The sequence below is a fragment of the Anneissia japonica genome, unplaced genomic scaffold (genome assembly GCF_011630105.1).
Source record: "Anneissia japonica isolate Jap-2015-1 unplaced genomic scaffold, ASM1163010v1 scaffold640_len1575945_cov177, whole genome shotgun sequence".
NCBI lineage: Eukaryota > Metazoa > Echinodermata > Crinoidea > Comatulida > Comatulidae > Anneissia > Anneissia japonica.
In genome coordinates this window covers 1,391,318-1,401,857 of record NW_022684376.1, presented here as the reverse complement: position 1 = coordinate 1,401,857, position 10,540 = coordinate 1,391,318, and the positions used below count along the sequence as shown (strand labels likewise).

The 10,540-nt window shown below is 34.2% G+C and overlaps 1 long non-coding RNA gene across 1 annotated transcript in view; it reads right to left on the bottom strand.

Moving 5' to 3' along the window:
* LOC117104949 overlaps nt 1-9,724 on the bottom strand; it is a 19,688-nt gene extending 9,964 nt beyond the window's left edge. Inside the window, exon 1 of the long non-coding RNA XR_004444839.1 lies at nt 9,326-9,724. This is a non-coding gene — a long non-coding RNA (uncharacterized LOC117104949). The remainder of the gene's footprint in view (nt 1-9,325) is intronic.
* Between the last annotated feature and the right edge of the window lie 816 nt (nt 9,725-10,540).

Genomic DNA, 10,540 nt, shown 5'->3' with positions numbered 1-10,540 from the left:
TCAAAGCATTCTTACTCTAATGATCAAAGATACCTACAAAAAACCTACAAAAACAAAGAAAGCTCTTTTGAAGCTCTGAGCCCATTGTTACGCTTCTTTAAACAATAGGATAGACCAGTTTCGGGAGCTGTCAATAATGTTAGTACTAGAAAATATTAAACCTAATTTATTACTTACATTACAGACAACATTATCATTTTCAAGTACTGTATACCCTGTAATCCTAAAACATATTGGAATGCCTCACAGTTTTTAACATGATCAAATATAACACTATCAGATCGTGAAGAATATTCTTTAAGTCTAGTTATTAAGCACCTATCTGTCTTACCAATATAATCACTATTGCAGCCTGGGCATTTAAAATGATAGACAACAGAACTTCTGTACTCCTTAGGGGTTTGATCCTTAGTAGATATAAAATGAGAAACATTTTTATACTGCCATAAAGTTACGAATTTTACCTCTTTAATTAAATGTTTCTTTACCTTATTTAAACATCTACGTAAAATGAACTCACCTGATTTTCCTAGATAAGGCAATCTAACCCAAATCTTAATCAAGCTATCATCTGTAGGCCTATGTATACATTTAGGTTCATTTAATTTCTTAAGTACATTATTAACAACTTTTAAAGGGTACCCTTTCCAAGACATAAACTTCCTGATGTTACTAAGCTCTGTTTGAAGTTTATCAGAAATACACAATCTGTGGGCTCTAGAAACTAAACTTCGAATCCAGGAGAACTTATGGTTCCATGGAGCAAAGCTATCATAATGGACATATTGACCTGTATGTGTATTTTTACGATATATACTCATGCTTCCTACACTGTTATTAAATTGTAAATCCAGAAAGTGTACCGTGTCACTGTTTTCAAATGATTCAAAAGTAAAATTTATCTGACCTATGAAAAGCATCGAAGTAGCTTAGAATTTGCGGGAAATCATTGGGCTTAGCTAATACTAGCGTGTCATCAACAAAACGAGTATAAAACTTAATAGTACCTGATTCAATAAGTTTAGGAACAATAGACTCTTCTAGTTCAGTCATTAAAATATTAGCTAAAACTGGGCCAAGAGGCGAACCCATTGAGACACCATCAGTTTGTTTATAAAATTCATTATTACATGTAAATACAGTTTTAGTACAGCAATCTCTAAGTAGTTTCCTTAGCAAATTTTTCTTAAGGTTAGTAGATATCACTTTCTTATTGTAAACCCTATCAAGAATTATATTAATTACCTTAGTAAGGGGAACATTTGTAAACAGAGATTCAACATCAAAAGATACAAAACGGTAACCTAAATTATATAAATTGTTTGGTATAGCTTTAATGCGGTCAGCAGCATCAAAAGAATCTTTAAGGACAAAGTCATTAACCGTTAGAGGGCTTAATAATAATAGGTCTTAGGGGTGGAATATTATCAAAATCTTTATGTAATTTAGGTAGTCCATGAGCTCTAGCAGGCATGGTTGATACTGGACGAATTTCTTTGTATTCAGTTTTAGTTAGTTCATTTCTATTAAACCAAGATACCCAGTACCACTCATATTTTATTTGTGTGGGAATCTTTTAACCTGTCAAATGTAATATTCTGTTAATATCCCCCATTTACTTTTGATTTTGTCAAATTTAGGGTTCCCTCCTGATTCATAAAATTTATTTAATATATAGTTAAAAGCAATACAGGAGAATACACGGAATCAATATATATATATGGTTTGCCACTATCAAGTGGATCTTGTATACTAAACATCTTTACATAAAAGTATATATAAAAACTAATTTAAAAGATTCTATCAGATCGCCAATCAAATATTATTAAAATATAATGCCAGTTAAAATACACAAATCAATGGTGATGTTGGTAGTCTATGAGTGGATAATTACCTGGATAAACCGACTAATTGCCTATTCTTTCTCCCTCGAGAACACCCCTCAAAAAACTATCCAGGTAAGTATTCAAGAAGTAGACCAGTGAATTAAGTCATGCTTGTCAAATGTATTTAATTATTGTCAAGGCATGATCTCACTGTGGTTGTAAGACATGAAAAAAAAAATGGCATCATGAAAAAGTTGTTTTAATAATCTAGCGGACCCCCATCTTTCACGGACCCTCACATTTTTTGCGGACCCCATCGACTTGGCGGACCCCCAATTATTTTTCTTGGACCCCAGGTTGGTAACCACTGATGTAGCGGCTGAGGTTAATCTGAACTCAGGGTTTGAAGTAGGTAAAGTAAAGTAAATACATCAAAGACAATGTTTTAAAGTAAATCTACTATGGTACATCACACATTAATTAATAATTAGATTGGTTGCTGAAAATCGCTGATAAAAGATCATGAGACATTCGTTGGTACTTCATTTTGACTATAAGGGTGATATTGATGACGATGAATTTTACTATATAAGATTGTCATTGCCAGTCATCTAGAGAGTACTATTTCTTCAAGTTTTTGCACATCACCCCAAACATTATGGGGTTGAGATGGGTGTGTTCTAACAAAATGTCCCTCACCCTTCAAAACAGATCTGCACCCTTGGCCCCCACCGGGGCATGGCACAAGGCTTCCTCTTTTTTTCCATTCATTACCACAATTTCAAGCATAGATCAACACCCTTTATGGATACCCTAATGCCAAGGGCCTTTATGGATTCCAGTCCCTAAATTTTGGCTTTAATCAGTAAAAACTACTAAAAATAAATCAATTTTGGCACCAATGGCATTCCATATTTTCCAGAGTTTTATAATTCTGCAATCTAAATTCGATATAAACTGATGTGCGTGGCTTTCTCTGAACTAGGTAACTAAAGATTTGTCGCAAGTAACAAGTTTTCAACGTAAACAGATGTAAGGCCTCTTTTTCCCCCTTTCATCCCCCACTTTCAAGCATGGACAGATGCCTAGGGACGCCTATGATGGTGGACACACTCATGATGCTTGCATTTCATTTTAATCATGGAACCAACTTCAAAATTGTCAGCCTGGTTTCAGCAAAAGTTAAATTTTCAAAAAGTAGTTAAGAATAATATATAGAAGAGTTAAGCAAGGAAGTATACATCCTTGGCTTGAGTGTGTTGTAGGATATTTAGTGTTAATCTACACTTACACTTAGATTTAGACATTCAGTAAAAACAAACAGGACATTTAAACCAGTAAGTAGCCATACTAAACATGTGAATGAATAATCAAACTTACTTTCAATGACTGGCAATAACTATATTGATGTATATATAACTAACTTGATAACTATATTGATATATATATACATTATATTGATAATACAATACTTGCTAAATTTGTGATAGATGTAGACATTTCTTATTTGTCAATGTATTAAATTATCTTTAATATGGTCAATTTATATATATTATTCCGTTATATTTAGGCGAGTCGAGTGATCGAGCAGTAAGGCAGGGGCGCCGCCAGCTACAGCCTTAACATCGGCGCTGGTTCCAGCCGCTCCTCGCCCATGGTTCGGTTGGTAGAACCAAGTCTTCTCAGATAAGGACTTAAGATGGAGGTTCAGTGTATCATCTGGCTCGTGTGCACTTTAAAGAACCCATTGCATCTTTCGGAAGAGTAGGGGGCTACCCCGATGTTATGGTTCATTTCAGCCCATCGTTGTGGAATGATATGAACATGTATCTACCAAGAAGCGCCTTCTTACGGCTGCTAGGTAGTCACGGACCACGCCCATACGCAATTCAGCACAATGACGCTGCAAGTTATGGGTTATTCTCCTACCTTTACCTCCTGCCTTACTCTGCTTCTTCCACTGTGCTGTACTAACAAAATTTGAATAATGAATGTGTTGCTTTTGTAGTGTGAAAAGTCCTCGTCCAATATTTTGTAGATGTGTGTTAGTTAAAGTTTTTCTTTACGATATTTTAATGGACATTAGGAACTCAAAAAAATGTCTTAAATAATGTTAAGGCACCTAACAGAATGATTCTGTGATATATTCAAGAACTATGTGCAATTTTAGATAGTAAATCATCACAAACTTTGGTCTTTAATCAAAATATGATAATACTAATAATTATAAATATACAAATCATAAATGATATGATAAATATTAAAATCATAACAAATATTTATATAGCACCAATTCAAAATTTATCTAAAGCACTACAAAGTGAGGAAATATGGCAAGTTTAACAATCCTGTAATAAATAAGTTTTAGATTTTTCAAAAGCAAATTAGATAACTATATATTTACAACATTGAATTTGAATTTTATATAATTCAACTTGTAAATAAAATTAAACGTGAACATACTGTAGTACTGTATGCCTTACATAATAAGATTAACAATTCAAGCTTATAATCAATTTTATATACCCAGAGTAAGTTTTAACCTAGGTAACCCTTCTTAAAAAGGTACACTTTCTTCATCAAAAGGCTTCTACGAATGAAATGACCTGTTTGAAACACAAACTCAGAGACTAAATCCAGTACCGTTGCGATTTTTAATTGTACGGGAAATCTACTTGTATTGCATATTGGACATTTATAAATTTGCAATTGCAATTTGCAATTTTAATAAAAATAATAAAAGATTATATAGTATGCATGTTCAGGGATGTAGTTATGGGGAGGGGAGAGGAGGGTGAAGTCACTCAGCCTTGAAGTTTTCCATCCAGTCTAAACCTAATTTCATGGCTCTCCACCCACACTTAATTAACCTACACTTCCATTCTTAAAATCCACTCTTTATTAGAGTAGGGGTGTGCATAAAAACCAGTTTGAGGGCCAAAACCTAGCTTTGATGTTTTAAGTGTGCTTCCAAAAACCTTCATGCACTGCTCTTATGCCATTTGATTCTCATTTTTAATATTAATTTTTAGAGGTGATCGGGCCGTAAAAAACAAGGGGTTTTCTATCACTTTGCCCACCTGTGATTTAGAGTTTACCAATGTTATCACCCACCACCCTTTTCTTTGGAATGTTAAGATGCCTATTACCCACCTATAGTTTTCTACAGCAACAACCTTGTAGTTTGTTTAGTTCGGGAATAATTGTTAAGTTTGGTATTAGACAGTATTAAAGTATAACTAAATAGTGACTGTATGTTAACATGTTTGAGGTCTCCAAAGCATGTGCCATTTAACTTGAAACCTCTACACTTTCATGAGCTTCAACTTTGATACAACAAATCAGTTTAATTGAAATGCATTTTAAATTTTACTCTTACTATATATTTCCATAGAATGACAACCCAGTATGGGATGTTGCTATCCCTAATGTTAACTACCAAACATAAGACAGGACGCACTGGTAAGCGTAATTTGTTGACGTAACCAATGTAATAGCAATTTGCAAACATTATGTTAAATAAATTACATTTAGACTTTTTATTAATAATAAAGTTTGGTTTTGTTTTTTTTAATTTTATCTGAAAAAAAATAGCTTATATCATATGTTAACATATTTGAATCCTCCGAAACCTATGTTATTGTTAACTGAAGTCTCCCAAACATGTGATCCTGAAAATTACATCTTTCGTATAACAAATGCAATTTCTTTGAAATTAGCATTGGTAAGTAACCCTAACTAAAGTTTATCTGTACACTATGTTTTACTTCACATTCCCTTTTGCAATAGGTAATGAACTTTAAAAAATGTTATCTTAGTATAAATTGTTCATGTTATATGAGGAATTACATAAAAATACTGAAAGACCAATTCAGTTCTTGACAAAGAAAAAATGTTTTTCTATGAACTACATTATAATAACAATTGAAAAATGGTAATTAAAATGTTTTTGCTTTGCACATGATTTCTGTTGTGCAATGCAAATCAAATGTTGTTTTTGCTCAAAGTGATCATATTTATCAGGTTTAGCAGCTTTAGTCAAGTTTTTAATGTAGATTAAGCTGCAAAATGACATTTTTAAAATAATTTGGACATTTCTACATATGATTTTTGTAGAAATGTATATGGAAATCTATTTTGAAATTTTGACCACTGTTGGAAAAAGTTACACCCTTTACTGTGAAAATGACAGAGGATATGAATTTCAATTTCTAAATTTCAAAATTTAAAAAGAGGAGCTAAATATAACACTACGGAAACTGATGTTACACACTTTCAATTTAAATTTTCAGGACTTTTATTACTTATTTTGCAAATTGGCATGGGCTATTTGAGGCACAGGCTATTTGAGGCATAGGTAGGAGATATCCATCAGCTTATCATTGTGCATGGTAAGAAATTATTATTAAAGAAAAGTAGACAATTTTTGGTAACTGATGTTATTGGAGGATAAATTTAATACAATAATGCAATTTTCTTTATCAGAAAATAGGAGGAGCCTAATGTAGCTATGTATATCAGCAGTATGTCCCAACTAGTAATTCAATACCATAAATTATTAAAACCAATTGGTGTATAAATTTGAAAAGTGGAGGTACCCTTTGAATATATACCAACCCATGCAAAAAGTGGACAAGATAAATCGCACTTGGCATAGACAATGCTATCACAGTGCTGTCAACGAATTAATATTTTACCGCCAATTTATTCAACACATCATTTTGATGATATATGATTGGATTAAATTTCAAAAAAGTATGTTTGGATATGTTAACTTGTTTTGGCACACAGGAAGGAACCTTAAAAAAAGGTCTGGCAGTCAATGTTTATATTGCTCTGAAACAAATTTTAATGTGTTAATTGATATACAGTATTTATCCATATCTAGTTTTGGTATTATGTTATACCTTGTGCACCAAACTTTTGTATTTGAATCTTTTTGACCACGTTTTTATACATTGAGGTAGGCCTATGTCTAAAATATATAATATATAATGGTAATTAGTTACTTGTAATTAATTAATTAAATTATTATTTAATTAATGAATGATTGAATTTTACAATTCTTTTTTTGTCCTTGTATGCTTTCAAATGCTTTTTATTTTATTGATATATGTCTAAAATAAAGCAGTTTTTGATCACATTTCAAGAAAAAGCTCGCATTTTTTTCTATGGTTTACATTGGTTTTGAAGGACCAAAATTAAGCATAATTGATAATTACTTAAATTCTGTAACTTTGTTGATATTTGTTTGGAGGGCAATAATCTTGTTACCAATGTAATGCTACATTACTGGTACTAGTACTTTTAGCCATCTGATTACAGACATTCGACAGCCATTGACATTATGTTGGCGTTAAAAGACTGCATATTGTGATGAGGGACCCGTGTACAAATTAAGGCTCTTTCAAATGGTACTAGCTGCAAAGGAATTCCTTGCATTTGAAATTTGTTGTCACATACAGTACCTACAATATGGTGGCAATTGGTTGAAAAAATATACTAAAATGCTTATAAATAGTTCTTAAATATAGTTTAGTGAGACAGTGAAATTTAATTCGTTAATTCGTTTAACGCCTATCAAGTGGACAAATATATACTTTTCATTGTATCACAGAAGTTACGTGCAGTCTCAAAATAAAAAAATCGTTGAACTTTACTGTATTTTGACATCTTTTGAGCAAAAAGAACCATTGTATAAGAGACAGTGCTACATGCGTCTAATAGAATGCTCAACATAAAAACAAAATACTTGGTCATTCATATCGCATCACAATATAATATTGGGAACATACAATTTCACTGCTGATTTCGCTATCACCTTTGCCATGTACTGTTTTCATACTGCCCACTACTTTAGCAGGCACTTAAACCTTCTTTTCGAAAACAAAGTTTCCTTCAAGAGTAGGCAAATAAGAAGCCGAGATTATAAATGAGTGATACAACACTGTAAAATTTCTAAAACTTGACTACAAGACCAAAACAAATATTCCTTTGTATCTTGAAACACAAATACTATTCAACAAATGGCGCGCTGAAATAAGATTTGAGGACTGCCCGGGCATAGCGATGTTTTATCAAGCTCATCAATTCTATCAGATGACAGTCAGCCAAACATTGACACAAACTGTAGACAATAGCCAACATTTTATCAAATTATTTAATTTCAATAAAATGTTTTGTAATTGGATGTTTTCAAAGAGGAATTTTCTGATTTTTAATGTGTTTATTTTAACATTTAAGACTTTCTGTTCTGAGACTCGGTGCTATCTGACGACCCTCTAAAATTCTCTCACAACCCAAAGTTGGGTCACAACCCATGGGTTGACGACTGTAGTACTAGACTGTAAAGTAAGGCCGTGCCCAGGAATATATATCCTCCATTGAAAAATTAGGCCTAGATACTACACATTTTAGAAAATAAGGGCCGATGTGCAGGTTTTGCCGAAAATTAGCCTTTCGTTGACCGGGTAGCTTAGACATGAAGAGACCCTTACTAAGGGGAGAAGAAAGTTACTATACGAGCTAGTCCACACCTCAAGTGCTTTGAGACTTCTGTATAAAGCAAGTATGTAGGCCTAAATCGAACTACAACTCTAACATTACATCTGAATATGCTATTAACAGTTTTGAACACCTGTTTTCCTAGCGATTTTCCATGAAAATTTCAGCTAGTTTTTAAGTTGAGGTATCATCTGCCCAATTAATATACTTTACAGAATATGGTGTACTTGAGGGGCCCATCTATGCGTACTTTCATTTTATAATCACTGGGCCTATTCGACTGGTTCATTTCGTTGAGTACAAATTTTCGTAGTGTTATTTTTATTCGACTGGTTCGTAAAATAGACTTGGTTGACAACGAATATTAATGTAAACCAGAATGCGTTAATCAGCGTTAAGTTATGCACGTGACCAAAAAAAATATGGCCGATTGGTCAGTTTAGCGCAACAACATTTGCGTTAATATAATTTAGATTAAATTTTAGAAAATAAAAATTACAATATTTACAAATGTTGAAGTCAAAAAATTATTTTAGGCTTTAGACAGAATTCCAAAACTGGATGAAAACATTTTTTTAAGAAAAACCCATACTGCCACAATCCGAAGCAGCCTCGATTATGCAGCGTGTATCCTGGTAACTATGCAGCCATTTTGTTTTGTCGAGTATTTACCAGTTTTCTATTCTGGACATAAGTATACCACCCCCTCCCCCCACGTACCCAAACCCATACTGCCACAATCTGAAGCAGCCTCGTTTACGCAGCGTGTATCCCGGTAACTATGCAGCCATTTTGTTTTGTCGAGTATTTACCAGTTTTCTATTCGGGGACATAGGCAAGTTTCACCCGCCCCTCCTGCCTAGCCTAGTATTCTAGCTAGGCAGGGTTTATATCTAGGCCAGGGAGAAGCATGAAAAATGGGAGTCACCGCTCCCGAAAGATTTTACAGCCCATTTTCAAGTATAACTTAAAATACCAGCATAACAAGTACTCACCATCATAGTGAAATGAGTGACCGTAGTTATTCTGCACACTTGTGTTGTGACTTATTAGGCTGGTAATCAAAAGTCAAATGCATTTCCGCCATACCATGTCGTCCTAGTTTCCGTAGTAAATGAAAATATTCCGTAGCACCTGACGGAGCACTTTTCTCGAATTTTACAATAATGTATATAGTCTAGGGTCTGTGGGACGATGTAGGCTAGCCAAATAGTCCTGATGAAAAAATCATTGTCCTAGGGCCTAGCCTACTGTAGCTGTCGGTGCTTTCAACAATGGTAAACATATAGGCCTAGGCCTAGTTATAGGCTAGCTGGCCTAGGCCCAGAAATGTCCGTAGTGTCTGTTCATTTCCGTAAACGTCCATAATTAGGCCTAGGCAATATTTCCGTAGCAACTCCTACGGACGTTCCGTAGAACTTCAGAAGTCTGAAGTTATGAAATAATTATGTACTTCAAATTCCATGGCCCAGGTGTTCTAACTCACGTGTTCTGATTAAAATTTTCCGCTTTGTTTTCCGGTAGTTGCTAAATACAACGAGTTCAGCCGAGGGGGCGTGGCTTGTACTTGTATGGGAGACGAGCGCCGCCGCTCTCAAATAAGCGTCGCACCAATGTCATATGATGCGTGTAGAAATTGAGAAACAGGGTTTATACAATACAATGACACAGTGTTAAAATGAACAAAATGAAGACAAGCATTTCCTTATGATAATAGGACCTATGATATAGACTATAGGCCTACAGGAATACGTGAAATAGGTAACATGGGGAACGGGCATGGAAGCGCCTCGCCAATTTTTTTTGTTATAAGCGCCGCTCTCGAATAAGCGCAGCACTGAAGCCTCCAAAAATGTTATAAGCGCCGCGGCGCTTATTCGAGCATTTAATTACGGTAGTTAGTCTTTCAGTTTTGTTCGTCATCAACACAGAGTGGGCCCTGTCTCTAATCACACAGCATAGCAAAACATGACAGAACTCAATCCTCCATGGTACAACCAGGGAGTTGTTATTTCTAAATAACAATTCTCTGGTACAACCAATGTAAGAAAAAATAGAACCCAACTGAAACATTTGGGAGTACAATAAAACAACCATACAATTAGGAAACAAGAAACTGAAGGTGACTTCACCTTATCAGAGGAAAAAAAAAACTTGCTTCTCAGTTTATCCAGCCACCTACAAGGGTCCTGCCCTTTTTGTAATTTGTG